General features: G+C 44.1%; 1 long non-coding RNA gene across 1 annotated transcript; it reads left to right on the top strand.

Moving 5' to 3' along the window:
- Positions 1–11,047: 11,047 nt before the first annotated feature.
- LOC134391153 (uncharacterized) lies at positions 11,048–20,844 on the top strand. Its single transcript, XR_010024921.1, has 4 exons — positions 11,048–11,094; positions 14,122–14,276; positions 16,116–16,310; positions 20,721–20,844. It is a non-coding gene; the product is annotated as an uncharacterized LOC134391153 (long non-coding RNA).
- Positions 20,845–21,744: the final 900 nt, after the last annotated feature.

The raw sequence follows: 21,744 nt of genomic DNA, 5'->3' as shown, positions 1-21,744 counted from the left end.
TGAAGACTCTTGCAACTTCCCTCTGCCCCTAGAGCTTACCCTCCCTGCCTGCCTTTGCTTGTCTCAGGAGTGTCATGTCTACGTTCAGTGGACTACTCGCTGAGCCAAGCCTCTCAGTGCTTCCCAAACATAGTCACAATTTCCTGCCTTGCTGTTTTTGCCCATGCTATTCTCTCTACCACAAATGGCCCATCTCTTAAGGTCTAAACTTCATCTGTTTGTCAAGGCACAGAACCATGTAGCCTCCACATGACGCCTTCACTTAGTCTCCCATGGAAGTCCTCTGAACCTCCTCTAAAGCTCTGTGGGCTTTTTGCCTACACCCCTCATAGTAGTACCTGTGTGGTGTTCTTCTTTGGGTTATGCATATTTATGTTCACATTTTCCTTTCCAGTCTGTAAGTTCATCAAAGGCTGAATCACAGTGATTCAACTGTGCATCTTCCAATTTGCCTCGTGGAGAGTCTGGCACGTAGAGTGTTTTTTTAATTAAAAGGGGGTGCACTTATGCAGACAGGACAAAAAGCAATCTCTGGGAAGAAAACCTTTAGGAATTGAAAATAACATATTTGCGGAATAGATGATGTACTTGATGTATCAAATAAAATTATATTTATATTTCAATTCCTGTCCTTCCTTGGACATGGGGTCCAGGGTACCTTTGAAAATCAAACAGACCAACACTCCACTTAAAAGAGTAGATTCCATCATTTAAGTATTTATGAGAGGGGGCTAGAGAGGGGTTGTTTCAGAGCCAAAACTTCCTCAGCTTCCTTTCTCACTTCCATTTTCCTTTCTAATTAAAAATCAGTGGAATATTAAGAATCCAAATCCAAGGGTTTCATATTTCCTCTGTACTAATTTTTCTCTTAAAAAAGCGTAGTCTGATGCTGAATTGATTACATAAGATTTATAGCTGGCTCTTCATCCTTCACTCTTTAGAAGCCGTGCACTGTCTGAGCAGACCTGGGGGATAATGGCTAATAATAATAATAATATTGTAGTATAGTATTAATGATAATAATAATAACAACAACTACCAGCACTTTACAGAATGCATTAGTCAGGGCACTGTGGTCACAAGTAACAGAAACTAACTGTGGCTAATTTAAACAGAAAAGAGAGGCATCGAGAACTGTAATAGATGCTATTGGTGCCCCGCCCAGATCCTCTTGACCTTTGGCACACTCATCAGCTCCTGTTAACGGGAACCCCTCACCTGGGGGGTTACCTTCTATCTCTCATATGACTGATTTGAGAGTAAAAAAGGCCAAACACCTTGCCTGAAGGCAGAACTTACTGTGGGGTGCAATTTACACCCCACAGCCTTCTAGACCAAGGCCAGACTCAGCTGAGATAACGTCTTTACTTAGCTCTTTCCCCTGCCCTATCCTGCCTCCCTCACTTCCTTAAGATTTCTCCTGAGAGCGTCAATAAGTCATATGCCAAGAATCCCCACCTCCAATTCTGTTTCTAGGGAACCCAACCTAAGACAAAAGGACACTGGGAAACTGAGAGAGGACAGGGCCCATGGCAGTCCTGGGAGTCTCCAGAGAAGGAACAGGGACGGTCTCGTCAGTCTCTCTCCTTTGGCATGAATCAGCTCCAGCCATTTCAAGGGTTTTTGTTTCTTTGTTTGTTTGTTTATTCGCTGTATTGAAGATTCAAATTTTCATAAACAGGGTCTGACTGGCTTATCATGAGTCACACGTCCATCTTAGCACAAGGAGGGAACAGGGAATCTCCCTCAATCATCTTACCAAACTATTCAGTTTCCCTGAGCTAATATTTGGGTGCTTTACCAAAAGAACAACAAATATCATCTAGACAATTACCATCTCATTAAATCCTTAGGACAGTGTGTGAGGCAGATGCTGTTTTAGTTGTCCTCCAAATGAATAAACTGAGGCACATTCAGGAAAGGCCAAGGAGCTAACCCAGCTCCCCTCCTCACCCCAATTTCTTGTTCCAAGATCCTACTTTGTAGGGTTTACTCCCCAACATCCATCCCACCCTCCATGGTTAGTAAGCCTGTCCCATGACTGCCTTAGTCCATTTTGTGCTGCTGTAATAGAATAGCCCCAAACTGGGTAATTTATAATGAACAGAAACTTATTTTTCATTTTTCTGGAGACTGAGAAATCCAAGACTGAGGAGCCAGTATCTGGTAAGGGCTTTCTTGCTTCCTCATAACATAGCAGAAGGTATCACATGGTGGAAGGGCAAAGAGAGGGAAAGTGTGAGCAAAAGAGGGTGAGAGAGAATAAAAGAGAGAGATAAAGTAAAGGAGGTTGAGAGAGAGAGGGCTGAATTCCCCTTTTATAATGAATTCGCTCCACGGTAACAGCATTAATCCATTCACTCCACCCTCATGCCCTAATCACCTCTCATTAGTCCCCATCTCCCAACACTGTTGCACTGGGTATTAAGTTTCTAACACATGCTTTTTAGGGGACACATTCAAACCACAGCATGTGACCCTTGGCAGCTGTTGGTTAAGGGATGGGCATGTGTTTGTGTTCTGGCCAATGGGATATGACAGGAATTTTCCTGGGCCTTCTGAGAACCATCTCCTTGTTCCTAAGAAGGTGACCCAAGAAGAGACCATCCCCAACTCTTCCTCTAGACATTGCTGAGTCTGGGTCTAACAAGCAAAAACTACTTCCAACATCTTGCTCACACTGTGGTTAATGCCAGCACAGGGAGGAGAACAGGACCAGGAGAATCAGAGAAAAATGGAGCAGGTCCTTGTGTGCCCTACCTGGAGCCCCCTGAACCTCTGAGCTCTTTGTTACATGACAAAATTAAATTCCCTGTTGTTGAGATATAGCTCAAGCTGGGGACTTCTGATACTTTTAGCCAAAGCATCTTAACTGATGTACTCACTGCTCTGGGTTGAAAAAGATACCAAAGGAATAAGGACAGTTTCAAAGATAAGTCCCAGGACATCTCACGATTTTGAGAATTGCCATTTACTAGCTGTGTAGCCTTAGTCATGTGGCCTCTATGAATCACAGTTTCCTCATGAGTAAAATAGAGATAATACTGGGCTGGCCCCGTGGCTCACTCGGGAGAGTGCAGCGCTGGTAGCACCGAGGCCACGGGTTCAGATCATATATAGGGATGGCCGGTGCGCTCACTGGCTGAGTGTGGTGCAGACAACACGAAGCTAAGGCTTGCAATCCCCTTACCAGTCAAAAAAAAAAAAAAAAGAAATAGAGATAATACTTCTGTTATAGTCTGATCACAATGTTTAAACAGGATCAAGCATTTAGAATGAACAACCCACCACCTGATACATAGAAAGTGCCCAATAATAGCCACTACATATACTCTTGGAAGCAAAGTTGAAATGAAATTTAAAAAGTGAATATCTATTGCTTTAACCCTGTTAGTGAGTATTCAACAATTTTTCCGCCCCCCATCATTTCTGATATTTATGCACATTTGTACCTAACTCAGCCATTGCGTCATCTCCTGTCACCCAGCATTTCTGTCAGCGCATCCACTTACAAGTTTGAACATATTTAAATTGTGAAGGTCTAAAAGGCAAAGATTCCTCCCCTTCTATTTGTTTGAATAGCCCCTAGCATGATTCCAGAAACATGCGAGCACTTAATATATTCTTAGCTCAGTGGTTTTTAACCATGGGTCAAAAATCAGATTCAATTGCAGTGGTTCTTAAACATTTTGGGGTCATGAACGCTTTTTGAGAATCAAATGAATGTTATAGACCAATTCTTAGATGAATGCACAGCCAAGCAAAATGTTCCCACACTGGTTCCCTCCCCTTCCCTCAGGCATGAGACTCCCTGGATTAAAGTTATTAAAATAAATTAAACCCAAAACAAAACAGTTAATAAGCATCTCCACGTACCAGGGGCTTCACAAAATACATCTCATTTAATCTTTACAAAAATACCCAGGTGAGGGGACTACTCCTGCCTTTTGTGTAGGTCCAGAGATGTTAGGTATCATGAATGTGGTCACCCAGCTAAGTGGTCTCACTATCCTAGATTATAAATCCTCTTTGTTCCCTTACAACCTACCATAGATCATCAACCAAGGTGACAGGCAGGAGCAAGCATTTTCATGTCAGTTTTGCTAGTGAAGAAACTGAGGCATCATGAGGAAAAGGCCACATGAGAAGTAAGGATGGTAAAATAAAGTCGACCTAGGTCATCTGAGCCTGAGGAGGGCTTCATTCGTTGGCTCCCTCCTCCTTCCATGCTCTCATATGTGCTGAGCATTGCCACGTGCCAGGCACTCTGCCAGGAACTGACATCGTGCAGCATTATACAGAGAACACACAGCAAAGAGGCTGGACCTGAGTTCTAGCTCCATCACCTAGTTGCTGTGTGACCTAACGGAAGCTGATCAATACCCTGAGCCTTAATTTCCCTATCTGTAAAGCAGGGTTAGTTAGATCTTCACTGCAGGGTTGCCCTGCAGATCAGATGGGCCTGCACAGAATGGGCACTGGACACAGGCCGGTTGATGACAGATTTGGTCTAATTTAGGTCATCAAATGAGAGACCCTTAGTGAAAAAAACAAAGTCTTGCCCGGGAGAGGGGCCCAGTAGAAAGGGCAGAGAGCAGGGGCCTGAGCCAACACAGGGAACGTTGACTTCCTCTTACCCTTCAGACCACTCAGCTCACACTCCTCTTTGTTTTCATGCTAGAGGGGAAAAAATATTTTCCTGGCAATTGGGAGGAGAATTTCTCCATTAATCTTTCCTTTGCACATTATTTCACCAAGATCTAAAGCGACACAAAATTATCCACAGAACTTCACACCAAGGAGGATGGAAAAACACACCCCCGCCAGGGCTGGGTGAAGGAGCTGTCTCCAGGCAAAGGAACAAGGGGTCTTTTCATCAGGGAAATATGTCAGCACCCCCCACAGCTGTACCCCAAGAGCACACACGAAAGAAGCCTCCCACAGACCTCCCCAAAGTATCTGAACAGTCCTGAAAGCGTGCTTTACAAATTTCTGGACATCCATGTAAAAGCAACATTCTTAAGAAGGATGAAGGATACACAGGGTGGGTGTGACCACATGAGCCCTGTCTTCTGCCCCAGAGCCTCTATCAGAGGCTAACCTCAGCTTTTTAATCAGTTTCCTTCCAGACGTGAGGGATGATCTTTCAAATGGACTCCTTCAGCCAGTCTAGCCTAATAACTCACCCAGATGTGGGTACCCAGATCTGGCATGGATCCCTCCAAGAGCAAGTGATAAACCAAATAAACATGGAGGAGAGAACCAAGCCAGACCTGTTGGCCCTGAATCCAGTCAGGATTGGCCAGAATGTGCATTCCCAGTGTTTGACAGAAAATCAGCCTCCTTGATCAATGAGATGGTTGTTTTGCCCCTGTAGAGCTAGCTATTGATTGTGCCAGCTGGCCTTTCCTTGCACACTGGGGTGGATCCGAGGGCAAGGAGGGTCAGTCAGTCATCTGAAAGTGAAGCATCTTGGCTCTGGACACCGCTGCTTCAAAGGCACTAGGCAAGCAGGGGAATGAGGGGAGGAACTAAGACGCTGTTAACCTGTGCATCTGTGCCTCCCAGGGCAAGTGATAAAGGGAGCGAGGGGCTGGTTCCAGTTCAGGCCCCACAGCTCACATCACTTCAGCCTCTCTCTAGTCCATCTCCAGGCCCCTCTCCCAACCCCTTCCAAAGAAACTCATCTCTCCTTTTCCTTCAGCCAAAGAAAGAAGCTCTCGTGCATAGACTCAAGGATAGACACCCAGGAAGCTACAAACCACCAGTTCCACAAGTAGCCAGACTCCAAATTCCAGTTTGGGCTCATATGGGACACCCTGTTGTCATTTATTTATTTATTTTATGGTGGAGGGGACATCCTGTTGCTGTTGTCTTTGTACCCATAGGGCCTACGATCTGCATAGCATGGTTAAGAGTACAGCTGGAGTGTGCAGAGCACTGATCCCTACACAAGCATCTTCCCATTTAATCTTCACTCCAACCCTAGGAGGATGAGGAGGAAGTAGCTGCAGAAGGTGACCGAGCTGGTAAGCAGGGATCTGAACCCACCACAGCGGAATGCTTTACCACCATGCTCTGCTGCCACCAACGGGTGGATGAGAAAGTGGCCCCTCTGAGAGGCAGTTTTCTCATCTATAAATGGATTGTTCTGATGCTTGCATGACTTCATGCTTGTAAACAGCCTCCTTGTGCTTGGCACATAGTAGGCCTTTTCCCCCAGTCAAGTAAAGATGTGAGAAATAGTGGGAGACATATGTTGAGTAAGGAAACTTTCAAGACATTAAAGTGCATGAAATGCATCCTCTCTGCCCCTCACCTGCCCTTTGTGAACACAGTTTATTGGTCCCTCTCACTGCCCCTCACCCTCTATGCCCAGATGCCCAGTGTTTTCCTGCACCCCACCCTCCTGTCACAGAGGAAAACATCTAAGACGGTAATCCTACCACAATGTTAGAGAATTAGGCTGTTTATCTTCTCCGGGGCATTTGCATTTTTTAAAAGGCCATGGGAGAGGAATGCTGGATCTAAAGACTACAGTTCCCTGGAGTTTCAGGCACTGAGGCATTTGGGGTTCTGCCATTTAGATGACCTACTCATAGTTAGTTCCAGAGCAGACATAAACCAGATGTCACATTGACCAAGAACCAGAGATGGCCCTCTGGTGAGAAGTACAAGTCCAGATAGATACAAGGGTAGCAGAAGGGTTGACTGTACTCCAAAGTCACCACCACTACCAAAAAAGATTACAGTAAGGAAAGAGTGAGGTGGGGCCCACCCTGGGCCATGAAGCAGAGGACTTGATTTCAAGTTCTCCACACTTCATCCAGACCAGACCCGCACCCAGCACTTGCTCCGGCTGGCCAGACTCTCCACACAGGGTCCCAGGGATGTCTCACATCCAAGCATGGGCTTGTCCCCCCAACCCCACCTCACCCCAAACCCACCACTCCTCTTGAATTGCTCACCCCACGACAGACTGATCTAGGAACCCCTTCATCATCAAAGGTCCCTTCCTGCCCTTCTCTTCCACACCTTCCATCCATAATGCCTGTGTCAAAGACACCATTCAGCCATCCATTCACTCAAACACTAAAAGAGACCTGACCACAGTAGTGAGCAGGACTGATGTGACCATGCCCTCCCCATGTCTTGCCTGGACTGTAGCCATCCCTGATTGACAGGTCTCCTCGCTGTCACTCTCTCTTCCCTCTAGTCTGTCCCCACGGCTGGCAGAGGGATCTTTCTAAAGAACTGCTTTGATCCTATTACTCCCTCCCTCCCTCTTTAGCCCCAGAATTATCATCCATAAAAATTCACAAGGATAAGCAACTTCACAGCATTCAGGTGAGGATTAAAGAGGTCATATTCTCTGACAACTCTCGGCTACTTTGTCAAGAGTTTTTTGTTTGGCAACAGGTATTCAAGAACAATTTGCTGAATTCATCTGAATAGCCTGGCTTTTGCCAGATTAGCTAGCTACCAGTTACCAGTGCTTACTGGCTCCCAGGTGCTGAGCCAGGTATTTTGTATACATCACCCCTTTTTATCTTCTTATCAGACCTATGAGGAAGGTTCTTTCATTGTACCCATTTTATATCCAAGGAAACTACAGCCCAGAACGCTAATGTATCTGTCCATGGTGCCTTGAAGAGAAAAGGCAGAGCTAAGACTCAAATCCAGGTCATTCTGGTTTTAAAGTCTAACCATGAGACTGAACCATTTCATGAATACGACCCCAAAAGCACAGGCAACCAAAGGAAAAATAAACAAATGGGATTATATCAAACTAAAAAGCTTCTGCACAGCAAAAGAAACAATTAAAAGAGTTAAAAGACAACCAACAGAGTGGGAGAAAATATTTGCAAAATATACATCTGACAAAGGATTAATATCCAGAATATATAAGGAACTCAAACAACTTTACAAGAAGAAAACAAGCAACCCAATTAAAAAATGGGCAAAAGAGCTAAGTAGGCATTTCTCTAAGGAAAATATAGAAATGGCCAACAGAAATATGAAAAAATGCTCAACATCACTCAGCATCCGGGAAATGCAAATCAAAACTACACTGAGATACCATCTAACCCCAGTTAGGATGGCTAAAATCCAAAAGACTCTGAACGATAAATGCTGGCGAGGCTGCGGAGAAAAAGGAACTCTCATACATTGTTGGTGGGACTGCAAAATGGTGCAGCCTCTATGGAAAATGGTATGGAGGTTCCTCAAACAATTGCAGATAGATCTACCATACGACCCAGCTATCCCACTGTTGGGAATATACCCAGAGGAATGGAAATCATCAAGTCGAAGGTATACCTGTTCCCCAATGTTTATCGCAGCACTCTTTACAATAGCCAAGAGTTGGAACCAGCCCAAATGCCCATCATCAGATGAGTGGATACGGAAAATGTGGTACATCTACACAATGGAATAGTACTCAGCTATGAAAACGAATGAAATACTGCCATTTGCAACAACATGGATGGACCTTGAGAGAATTATATTAAGTGAAACAAGTCAGGCACAGAAAGAGAAATACCACATGTTCTCACTTATTGGTGGGAGCTAAAAATTAATATATAAATTCACACACACACACACACACACACACATACAAAAAAAAAAAACCGGGGGGGGGAGAAGATATATCAACCACAATTATTTGAAGTTGATACGACAAGCAAACAGAAAGGACATTGTTGGGGGGGAGGGGGAAGGGAGAAGGGAGGGAGGTTTTGGTGACGGGGAGCAATAATCAGCTACAATGTATATAGACAAAATAAAATAAAAAAAAATATAAAGCACATAGTGGCATAACAAAAAAATAAAAAATAAATAAAATCTAACCATGATACTATAGACCCTTTCTCAATGGTTTATTTCTTGTAAACATAATGTTGGGGATTCTCCTGTCCTCATAGAAAAGCTTGGAGAATCAAATGAGTTATAAACCCAGAGTGGTCAGCCAGGGAGGGGCCTCACAGATCATTGAGTCCAACCTCCTCATTTTATAGATGAGGAAATTGAGGTCCAGAGAGGCAATTTACCCAACAACCAATGGCCGATGGCAGAAGCTGGAACTGCAGGTTTCCTAACACTCCCTTCTACAATTGCAAAAAAAATAGCATGCATACAGAAGATAAAATAGCTTAACGGAATATCAAAACTGAACACTCTTGTAACCACCAGCCATTTCAAGACATAGAACATTCCAGCATCCCAGAAGCCCCCTCTCATGCTCCCTTTCCTGTTTCCCTCCTAAAGATAACCACTATCTGGACTTTTATCATTTATTTGCTTCTCATTATACTATCATCACAAAAGTATGGATCCCTAAACACTATAATTTAGTTTTTCCTGACTTTGAACTTTATGATGTAACATCATAATACATATTCTTTTGTGCCTAACTTCTTGTGCTAAATACTGTGTTTATGAGTTTCATCCACGTTGCTGCACGTAGCTGTAGTTTACATATTATCACTTTTGTATAGTGTCTGTACTGGATTGAATAGCATCCCCCCCAAAATTCATGTCCACCCAGAACCTCAGAATGTGACCTTATTTGGAAGCTGGACCTTCGCTGATGGTTAATTTTAACTGATTGTTAAGATGAGGTATGCTGGGTTAGGGTGGGCCCTAAATCCAGTGACTGGTGTCCTCACAAGACAGCCATGTGAAGACCAGGAGAAATAGAGACACCATGTGAAGACGGAGGCAGGGATTGGAATGATAACAGCGACAAGCCAAGGAATGCCAAGGACTGCCAAGGATTGCCAAGGATTGCCAAGGATTGTGGCAACCACCAGAAGCTAGTGGTGGTCGGGGTGGTATTGCAGCAATGAAAACAAGCTCAATGTTCAGGTCAGATAAACAATTGTAGTCAAATTTTCCCTTAGACCCTCCACTGCTGACACCTTGACTTCAGACATTTCTGCTCTTTTGAGCCAGCCAATATGGGGTAATTTGTTATGACAGCCCTAGGAAATTAATACAGTATTCCCCTTTATAAATCGGCCACAGTTTGCTTATGAATAAACCACCGTTTCTTGATCCATTCTGTCGTTGAGGTGGTTTGGTTATTTCATGTTTGGAGGTGTTATGAATAACAAATGCCAATGTGGACGTGGTTGTTCCCACATCCTGGTGCAAAAGGACATGTATTTCTCTGGATGACATGCCTCTGTTGCCACGCTGCTTCCTGGGTAGTCATCTTCTTTGGCCATGGCAGTAGAAACTCCTGGTCCTGGTCATGAAGCACACTCAGATGAAGGACAGAAGGACAATAGCAATGCACCCTCTATCTGCCTCAGCTCCAACCCAAGCTCCTCCTGCCTCAACTCTCCTCCATGCTTCCACCCCTGGACTTGCTGTGGCCCTGACTCCTGGCATCCCTTCCTGTTTGCAGGGTCCTCCCACTGACTTTGGCTCTGCCCTGCCTCCAGCCAGGGTCTCTGAGAGCGGCCACTTTCTTCCTTTGCTGGTTGGCTGGGTTTGGGACTGGTCTATTCTTTGTTGCCCCTTGGACTCAGCCACCAGCCTCTCAGACCAAAAGTCCCTAACAATGGGCCCTTCTTGCAAGTGGAGGCTTCCTGCAGTATTTTCTCTCCACGTACCAGGAAATCCATTGATTTTAGAGAACGGCCACCCCGAGGGACAGTGAGAGACTAAGGGCAGAGAGCACAAGGCATCACGGGGCAGGAGATGTGACTGACATACGTAGCAGAAGCCGGGATGCTGGTGCACATGGCTGCAACAGCATCTCCCAGTGGCCAAGTCATGAGGGAAGAAAGAATGTTTGTGCAAACCACCAAAGGCCTGAGGTAAACGGCTGCCTTCACTCAGTGCCCATTCCTGAGGATGAGTCACTTCCTGAAGTTCCAGGGCTATGACTACAATTGTTTATCTGACACGAACATTGAGCTGGTTTTCATTGCTGCAATACCATCCCGAAGCATTCCGAGTTGTCTTTCTTCTGAGTAACAACATCCTCTTATTATAAATTCCGTATTTCATCTGGACCCATCTCCACAGCATTTGTATTACTCTGTACAACTTGTTCTGGGAAATTGTGAAAATAGCAATATTGAGGTAAATAGGGTTTTTTTTTTTTTTTCCTTTTATTTTTAGGGTAAGTCTACTTTTTTTATTTTAAAATCTGATGACAAGTCTGTGGTTAACCCCACCCATTGGTGCTCTGAAGCCAGGAATTAGATCTTTTTTCCTTGGGGATTTCAGCAGTCAATGCTCCTCCCCTGTTGCTCAGAGTCCTACCACCAAGAAGTCTAGGAAGATGGTGAGGGGCGGGGAGTGGATTTGAGAGCCAACATGCTTAGAGTTATGGTAAATGCAACATTTTTTAAAAGGGTTAGGGTGGGCCCTAAATGTCTTATCTCTCAACTCATAAGGAAATGATACTACTGTCTTATCTCCCACCTCATAAGGAAATGGAAGAGGGGATCTATCAATCAGGGTCAATCAGGGAAGACACAATGCAGGATATAGAAGAACATAGATTTGTTATAGAGATTAGCCCTTGAGTAATGGCGGGAGCTGCTGAAGATGTCTGTGCAAGGCTATTGCCTCTGCTTTAAGTGGAGGTCAATCCTGAAGTTACTGAAGGTCAAGAGGCCTGGCAGTTTGGAAGGAAAGCTGGACATGAGTCTGTGAAGACAACAGGAATCCATGAGGACAAACCAAAATGCATGAGGACCAGCTGAGACCTGTATCTTCCTCTCACCATCTCAACCTTTTTTTTTTTTTTTAATTTTTTTTTTTTTTAATTTTATTTTGTCGATATACATTGTAGCTGATTATTGCTCCCCATCACCAAAACCTCCCTCCCTTCTCCCTCCCCCCCTCCCCCCCAACAATGTCCTTTCTGTTTGCTTGTTGTATCAACTTCCAATAATTGTGGTTGTTATATCTTCTTCCCCCCCCCCCCCCGGTTTGTGTGTGTGTGTGTGTGAATTTATATATTAATTTTTAGCTCCCTCCAATAAGTGAGAACATGTGGTATTTCTCTTTCTGTGCCTGACTTGTTTCACTTAATATAATTCTCTCAAGGTCCATCCATGTTGTTGCAAATGGCAGTATTTCATTCCTTTTTATAGCTGAGTAGTATTCCATTGTGTAGATGTACCACATCTTCCGTATCCACTCATCTGATGATGGGCATTTGGGCTGGTTCCAACTCTTGGCTATTGTAAAGAGTGCTGCGATGAACAGTGGGGAACAGGTATACCTTCGACTTGATGATTTCCATTCCTCTGGGTATATTCCCAACAGTGGGATGGCTGGGTCGTATGGTAGATCTATTTGCAATTGTTTAAGGAACCTCCATACCATTTTCCATAGAGGCTGCACCATTTTGCAGTCCCACCAACAATGTATGAGAGTTCCTTTTTCTCCGCAGCCTCGCCAGCATTTATCGTTCATAGTCTTTTGGATTTTAGCCATCCTAACTGGGGTTAGATGGTATCTCAATGTGGTTTTGATTTGCATTTCCCGGATGCTGAGTGATGTTGAGCATTTTTTCATATGTCTGTTGGCCATTTGGATATCTTCCTTAGAGAAATGCCTACTTAGCTCTTTTGCCCATTTTTTAATTGGGTTGCTTGTTTTCTTCTTGTAAAGTTGTTTGAGTTCCTTATATATTCTGGATATTAATCCTTTGTCAGATGTATATTTTGCAAATATTTTCTCCCACTCTGTTGGTTGTCTTTTAACTCTTTTAATTGTTTCTTTTGCTGTGCAGAAGCTTTTTAGTTTGATATAATCCCATTTGTTTATTTTTCCTGTGGTTGCCCGTGCTTTTGGGGTCGTATTCATGAAGTCTGTGCCCAGTCCTATTTCCTGAAGTGTTTCTCCTATGTTTTCTTTAAGAAGTTTTATTGTCTCAGGGTGTATATTTAAGTCCTTAATCCATTTTGAGTTGATTTTAGTATACGGTGAGAGGTATGGATCTAGTTTCATTCTCCTGCATATGGATATCCAGTTATCCCAGCACCACTTGCTGAAGAGGCAGTCCCTTCCCCAGTGAATAGGCTTGGTGCCTTTGTCAAAGATCAGATGGCAGTAAGTGTGTGGGTTGATTTCTGGATTCTCTATTCTATTCCATTGGTCAGTGTGTCTGGTTTTATGCCAGTACCATACTGTTTTGGTTATTATAGCTTTGTAGTATAGCTTAAAGTCAGGTAGTGTTATGCCTCCAGCTTTATTTTTTTTGCTGAGCATTGCTTTGGCTATGCGTGGTCTTTTATTGTTCCATATAAATGTCTGGATAGTTTTTTCCATTTCTGAGAAAAATGTCTTTGGAATTTTGATGGGGATTGCATTGAATTTGTATGTCACTTTGGGTAGTATTCACCATCTCAACCTTGACCACATGTGTGACCTGCAGGCTGGGACCCTTCATCAGGGAGCTACACACACACCTGGCCACAGCTCTACCCTGTGCCTGACACTGACCTTCAGAAAGTGATGGCTCCTGCTTTACTTCTCCCTTCCAAATCTCATGCAAATGTCTCACATGGCAATCCTAGACCAGACCGTAGAGGAAAGGGCATGCTGTGAAATGTTGTTCTAGTAGCTAAGTCGACACAATACAAAACCATCACAGCAGCAGAGTTAGAAAAACCAGGCAGACGTTAAGCATGGTACTGCCTTCTATAGGCACCACTAAGCTGACATGTATATACTGCTTACAATGTGCCAGACACTCTTCTAAACACTTCACATATATTAACTCATTTGATTTTCTCAAGAACTCTGTGAAGTAGTTATTTTTATTATCCCTATTTCACAGATGAGAAAACTGAGTTATGGGGAAGATCACAAAGCTAGCAAGTGGCAGACAAATTCTAGTGTGACAGCAGTAATGCTGGGGAGCCTTTCATTCAACCTTATAATTTATGGCTTGCCATTTTTTTAATCCTGAATCCTGCTTTTCTTTAGTTTTCTATTTTTAACATACTTGCTTCCTCTCTGTGAGATCTGGGGGGCCCTGACTGAATTTTCTTGTGAGTGAATTATTCTAGTATGATTGTAGCTCTCCTCTTCCCTGCAATCCATGTGAGAAAGAAACCTATGCATTTTCTCATCTTCATTTCATTCCAGGAAAAAAAAATCTGCCTGAAAAAAACTCACCAGTGTTTTTACCAGGTTCATTTCTCAAGATCATATAAGGAGGTCATAAAGAGCACAGAATTTAGATCCAGACTTGAATTCCATCTGCACTGGTCACAAGCTAAGTGACCTTGGACAGGTTAAAGGTAAGTTTGGCTATTATTATATTTCTATCAGTCAGCTATTGCTGTGTAATAAATCAACCCAAAACTCAGTGCCTTAAATTACAATCATTAATTCTTGCTTGTGTGTCTGGAGTTGGCTGTGGTTCTGCTGTTCTAGGCTGGCTTCATCTAGGTGGCTCTGTGTCAGGAAGGGTCCAGCTGGGCTTGGCTCCTCATTGATTTGGGCTCATGTCTGCTCTGTGTGTGTTCCTTGTTGCCAGGAGGCAGCAGCTACCCAAGACAAGTTCTTCCCATGGTGATGGCAGAGGTACAAGACAGTCAGGCAGAATCAGGTACTACCCCTTGAGACCTGGGCTTAAATCTGTCATACCATCACTTGTACCCACATTACATTGGCCAAAACACAAGTGTAGGTCAAGGGAGTACAGATATGAATGGCAAATACAGGTGGCAGAGGGTGTGGACAGAGGGAAGGGAAAGAATTGGAGACAATAATTTTCAATATTATTACTATTAAAAAGCAAATACCTATCCTCAGGTTCCCTTTTAAATACATTTCTAGATCTCAGAAGTTTAACTTTCAGAATAATTGCAGGAGTGGATAATTCAGATTTGGACAGTTGACTGAGTGGCATTCAGAGGTGAATTTTAGGCATGTTTCTTTGCTCTCCTCTCAATACCTCTAGATCAAATTCTGCGTGTCATATCCATCCTACATTCCCGCACTCCACTAACATAGGCCCATTTATTGGTGTCGTCTACATGTTGGTGTCCTTCCAGCATCAATTCCATGCCCTGGCCCAGGGGACAGGGGGCCCATTTTAGGTTCTCACCATGTTCCATTCCCTTCCTAAACATCTCACCCAGGGATATTTTCTCCCACACACATAGAATTGGAACCATGATTCTCAAGGATTTTAGGGACAGGTTGTGTGCCTCCAGGAAGAAAAATCTGCTCCATCCTTGTCACTGAGGTTTGCCAGAAGCACACAGTTTGAATTTCCTGATGGGCTTCTAAGTGTCTGCATCCTGCATCTTCTTATTTATCTGTTAAGGTATCATTTTTTTAAAAAGTTTTGTTTTCATGATGGGAGGATGTTGTCCACATTTACTCTCTTGGGTGAGCATTATGCTTTTTGTTTTATGCTTTCTGTTTTTCTTCTGGAAAAAGCAATTTAAAACATTTTTTGGAGCAGAATTAATGTTGGTCAACTGAGTTCCCAGTAAGTAGGGCAGTCCTCCCCACAGAAGAACCCTTTACTTGCAGATGTCTTAATATCAATAATAGCATTAAATCAAAACCACATCCCATTACCAACTCCCCACCGCACTACAAGCTCCTTGAGGCAAACAAGTCATGTTGTCATGTTTAAATATGCACAGGGCCTGCCACGGTTGGAGCTCAAAATATCTTTGTTAATTAAATGAGTCAATTCTAAACCTCTGTGACACAGTCCGTGGTGGCAACACTTCTAAAAACAAGAACACTGTTAGGTTGAGTTGCTGTGGATTTAGGTTCTCATGGGAGTTATTTTACAGAAAAGGATTCATTCTAGGCAAAATTATCACACGGACGTAAAGTTGTCTTCAGGTCTCAGGGTCTCAACTCTGTGGGCCTTTACTCTCAGAGCCCTGCTCGCCTACATTTCTCTGGCCCCTTCCCAAGATGCAAAAATGTAGATGGAGTTTAGGGTATTTGTTTATTTTGTATTCACAATGGTTTATCAAGCATCTATTATAAGCCAGGCACTGTGTGTTAGGTTTTAAGGATTAAAAAGTCAAACATAGCATGGTAACTGCCCTTAGGGGATTCACAGTTAGTGGCTTAGATACTCATGTAAACTGATAATTATTACACAGCATGACAAATTCTCAGATGCTGCGGGTATCCGGAGGAAGTGTTCCTAGTCCTTCCTGGAAGAGGTGATATCTGAGCTGATTCTTGGGAGTGAGATGCTGTTCCCGCAGAAAGAACAGCATGTACAAGGACTTATGCTGGAGAGCAATGAACATTCTTGGAACACCGTGGAGTTCGGCATAACTGGGGAAAAGAGGGTGAGTCTGGGTGTGGCCAGAGAGGTTGCTAGACAGGGAATTGGAGCTGGGTCATGCCTGTCAACTCTTAAGGCCTGTTGAGAAATGTTAATTTATCCTGAGGGCTAGGGAAGTCACCGAAAGCTCGCAAACAAGAGAATGACCTGATCAGATTTGTGATTTTAAAAGATGTAGATTCAAATAGGGGAGACCAGTTAGGAGACCATTGTGATTATCTGCACAAGAGATAAGGCGTCCTGTCTAGTGACAGGTCAGTTGAAGTGCAGGGTTCACCTGCTAATGCCCCGCAGGAGCTCTGGTCTCTGTGCCTTTAACACATTACAAACTTTGGCTACTTCATTCACTCTTGACTTGGATTTCCTCCCTCGGTGATCTTTATCCTGCCAAGTTTGAAGCTGACAGCCTCCAGTGTTTGATAGTTTTTCGGTACATGGTTTCCAGACTTATTTCTTTTTAAGTGGAAAACTGCAGGGATTTTTTTATACTTGAAACCCAAGATTGCGTGAATGACTTAGTTCAAACTTCTCCCAAAATATTGACTTTGGGTAAAGACCAAATATCTGAATTTCAGGCTGGATCCTGAAGTTTGGACATCTTGGTTGTTTCTTCTCTTTAATAAAAAAAAAAAAAAAAAAAAAAAGAATAGCATGAGCAAAAGAAAAAGAAGCAGAAACTGGAAGAGAAGGGGAGGTTTCTCATTTTACTGTTTGAAGAATTAGCATCTGAATAATAAAATAATATGCACTTGAACGTCCCCCATCCTATAGAAAACAAGTGTCAAATTCTGAGACTTCAGATCAGAATGTCAAAGACTCAGCATTCTCCGTCTACACCTGACTCCACTGGTGCCTTCTGCCTGCCCTTGCCTTCTATCCCTGCAGTCTCGCCCTAAATCGCCACCACCACCAGAACAGGATCAAGAGTGGCCTCAGCTGTTTGTCACTAGGCTATAAAGGAGTTTTCTTCTAATGATTCTCCAAAAAGAAACAACTACCAAGTAAAATGAAAATTTTGCTTTCAATTTCACAGGCCCACAGCCCTGGCTATCTGTATTTGATTCTGAAGCTTTATCAAGCCAAACGTGATGCACTGGGTATAATCTATTCGCTGTCCCCTCACAACTATTAACTATTCACTATTACTGTATAAAACCACCCTAAAACTTAGGGACTTAGAACAAAACCATTTATTATTTCTCATAATTCTGTGGGTTGGCCAGCAGTGCGTATGCTTCACTGGCATTGGCTGGGATATTAGGATGGTTAGAAGGTCCTAAATGGCTACACTTGCATGGCTCGCAGTTGGTGCTGAGTGTAGGCTGGAGTTGATCCGGGGCTGTTGGCTGGAGGCCTCAGTCCTCTTGCACTTGGGCCTCTCACATGGCTCGTTAGACTTCCTTACAGCATGAAGCTGGGTTCCAAAGAGGGGTGTTCCAACAGGTGAAGGCAAAGCTGCAGTTCTCTTCTCACATGGAGCACTTCTGCTGTGTTCTGCACGTTAGAGCCAGTCACACAGCCAGCCCAGATTCAAGCAGAGGGAAACAGCAAGAACACATTGCATAAAAGCTATGGGATGAGAGATGTGAGTGAGACCACCTGTGGCAGAAAAAAAGAGAGCCAGTCAGAAGAGGCTGATTGCACAGCTGACTTCTAAGTGCTTAGGCCTGGATGGTGAATGATCATTGGTCACTGGGGAAGCCTCAGTGAGTAGCTAAGAACTAGGCCCCTTGTAAAGAATCCTGTTAGGCTTGTTGCTTGAGGGGCAGTCCTAAATATACTTCCTATAAAAATTCTGTCAGCCTCTTTAATTTTGGCTCAGCCCATAACCTGATCTTTATTTAAGTAACCCTTATAGATTGCTTCAAAATTAGTTGCCAGCTCTAGGCCATGAGACCCTGGCCAAAACTGATTGAACCAGGGGCAGGGGCCAGAGAAGCTGGACCTGGGGGAGACCAGCAGCCAGTGGGCAGGCCCCCTGTGCACCTGTCCAACAGGACCACTTCTTACCGGGTAGTGATAAACTAACATATGCAGATCCCCACCCTCGGGAGAGTTTAATGAAAAATGAATTAAAAGAGGGATGGAGAAGTAGAAAGATGCCAGTAATTGAGCAAACAGAGAGAGAAGCGCAGGCAGAAAGCAACTGAGTTGTGAGGGTGACAGAGTTAATGGAGGCGAAAGAAGTGGACTCCTGATTCTGGGCCGACTAGATGTTTGGGACACTGGAGCTACTGTTGGGCTGAGGGGTGGACATACTGCAGTTTTCTCTGAGACTGACCTCATCTCCTAGTGCTCACCAGTGCTCCCTGTGCCCCTGCCCCACTGGCCTTCTTCGTGTTCCTGAAACTTGCCAAAGTTCTGGCTTAAGGGGCATTGCACTGGTTGTTCCTACGCCTGGAGGATTCTGCCCCCAGACCTTCTCCCAGCCGGCTCCGTCGGAACTTTCAAGTCTTAGTCACAATGCTGCCTCCTCAGAGGTCTTCCTGGACCATGCACCTAACGTAGCCTCACACCCTTCTCTCTTGTCCCTCTTTATCATATCACCAGATTCCCGTCTTCGTAGCACTTTACCACCATCTGAAATGACTATGTTCATCTGTACCCTTTATTGTCTATTGAGCCTCACTTGAGTGGAAACTCCAGGTCAGCAGGAACCTCACCTGTCTTGTTCACCATTAGAGTCCCCAGAGCCTAGAGCACAGTCGGCGCTCAGTAAACGTTGAGTGGATAACAACACACTTGCTGAGGCTGTTTTCTGTGTCTTCCACTTTCCTTGTGTATCCTTACAATAAATGACCATCATCAAAGTTCAACTGAGCATTTTCCTCCATTCCTCACAGATTGAAAGAATCTCGCACCAACAATGAGCCTAAAACCTTCCTGGTAGAAGTCGTCGTGATGCCGCAACCAAAAGTCCTCTGGCCAGATGACCAAAGTCATAGAGCCCATAGATGGGAAAGCACTGATGAATATTTGAGTTCCCTAAACACAAAACAAAAACTATTCCCAAAATAAAGGCAAACCTAAGAATATTGGCTCCCCCTTAATTATCAGTATTGAATACTTTCCATTCTCACCCATTTAGGATAGTCAGGGTAATTTCTTTTTTTTTTTTTTTTTTTTTTTTTTTTTACTTTTTTTTTAAAAAATTTTATTTTGTCGATATACATTGTAGCTGATTATTGCTCCCCATCACCAAAACCTCCAAATTTCTGTTTGCTGGAAACTTTTGAGGATCTTCTTCCCCCCAACAGCCTATTGCTTGCCCTCCCACCACTACAAATATACATTTCAAGGTAATGCTTATAAATATGTTTGAGTTTGCAGAGGACATGCCAAAGAGGTGTGCATAGTTTTCCACATCTCGTCCTCTAAACCAGCATTCAATACCTGGCACATTTTAGCCACTAGATTCTATAGGCAGAGTATTTGAGGACAAAAGCTTGGAATGCCCTAAAAAAAGTTTGAGATTTAAAAAAAGATGACATTGTCTCTCAAGTAAAATAAATATAATTCAATAAATGTTTAAGTTAAACACATGTTAAACATTACACAATGTCTACTTGTCAACTGCGGTGTTCCTGGACTTCCTGGGGAGGTGGCGGTATCTTTTACTACAGTGGGGTGATGGGGATGCCACCAGAGGTAGCCTGCCTGGGGCTCCTGAGCATCTTAAAAGAGCTCTCACACTATTTGGTATCCCTGTCTTGAATGACATGGCCTCATCTACACATGAATTCATCTGTATGGGAAATTCCTGCCACACTGACAAGCTCTAGAGAAGTAAACATGTACATACTTGATTTTTTAGTTAGGAGCTTAGTATGTGACCCACAACCAGGATTCCCAATTTCCTGGGTCAGAACCAGTCTCAAGAACACTGTGTCCCATTTTGCCCATAGGTGCACAAACCCTTGTCAGCTCCCATGTCCTTGCTTTGGTTCAGAAAACATGGCCAAGTGTAGAGGACAAGGGCGTGCAGTGTGACTGGGAGAAGGCAGAGGAAGTGAAGGGGGACTCAGGGTCAAGACTCCTCTGACCACCTCCCAGGCTGCCTCTCTCTCCCACTCTCCTGCAGCAACAGGGAGGGGTTCAATGACTCATCAAGAGAATCTTCTAGAAGTCTTGGGAACTAGATTAGGAAGGAGGTGAGGAAGTGAGGAAGGAGCCTGGGGAGAGGGTGCAGAGGTTACAAACTCCCTTATTCAATTAAATGGAGGTAGGAGGTCACTTAATGGAAAAATCCTGTCAGTCCCTTGGAGATGAGTTGTAAGCCTCTATTTGTGTGGACAGTTTTCCATTCAAAGTTATCTCCCTGAGATGTCAAATAGTAATTTCCTTCTTCCACATTGGAGCTCCAGTATTCGGGCATGTTGCAAAGCATCATTAATATGTGTTTAATATTTTACAGGCAGTTGAAGAATGTGGAAATTTGCAACAAATCTAAAACAGCTTAAAATCACGGGTTTTTGTAAATAAAGAGCTTTGCAGTCATCATGTTTTCTGGTTTTTTTACGGGCTGTCATTCCAGACCATTCCAGAATGAAGAGAAATCGTCCTATTTTGAAAGACCTCCAAAGTAGATTCTGCTGTCTTCCTTCACCGCCTGTTCTGGTGTCTATGAGCTCTCAATGTTGGCAAGTTCTCCTCGGGATCTAACTAAATTCTGCCCGTGCGGCTCAGGCCACCCAGCCATAGGAGCCAAAGGAAGCTTCCACCGCCTTCAATATCATCTTCCTCAGGTTTCCAAGATGGTCAGTAAGCCTTTGCAACCCCGATAATCCTAATTTCCACAACTTCCCTTGGGATTTGGAGTGTCTGTTGTTGTAGAAGCTCAACGCTGAACTTCCCCCTCACAGAAGAGACCTCTTCACCCACCAGAGGAGGAAGCCAGCACCAAGCAGCATTTCAAGCCATGCCCAGTTTGGAGGGTGAGTGGGGGACTGAGTGACCAGCCCCTGCCCCTGCACCTGCACGGGCCGGCCTGTTCACACTCCAGGGCCTGCCTGCTGCTCAAGGAGTAGAGGCCATGAGTGCCAAGGAAGCATGGCCTCACCCAACAGGAAAAGGAAGCTCAAAAGCTGGGTCAGAGGGTGGGACACTGCTGGGGGATAGGATGCATCTGGCCTTAATGTTTCTGAGGAAGGAAAGAGAGGAAATCAAGTGCTGGTGGCCGTCTGGAGGCTGCCCGGCCTCTGAGAATTTTCCCGTATGCCTCTGAAGGTTCAAAACTGGCTTGAAAACCTCTTCCAGCTCACATCCCAGTTCCAATATAAAGGCAACACAAGAAAGAGGATGGAAATGACAATGAGGCAGCACACGAGAAGCAAATACTCATGGATAAAAGCTGTGTGGGGCTGGGCTGCCAGTACTGGGAGAGTCCCCCGTACACACAGTTAGGAGTTCACGGATTCCCCCAAGCCTGGGTAGAGTGT

Source organism: Cynocephalus volans, chromosome 11, assembly GCF_027409185.1.
Source record: "Cynocephalus volans isolate mCynVol1 chromosome 11, mCynVol1.pri, whole genome shotgun sequence".
NCBI lineage: Eukaryota > Metazoa > Chordata > Mammalia > Dermoptera > Cynocephalidae > Cynocephalus > Cynocephalus volans.
This window is presented reverse-complemented; position numbering and strand designations above follow the sequence as displayed.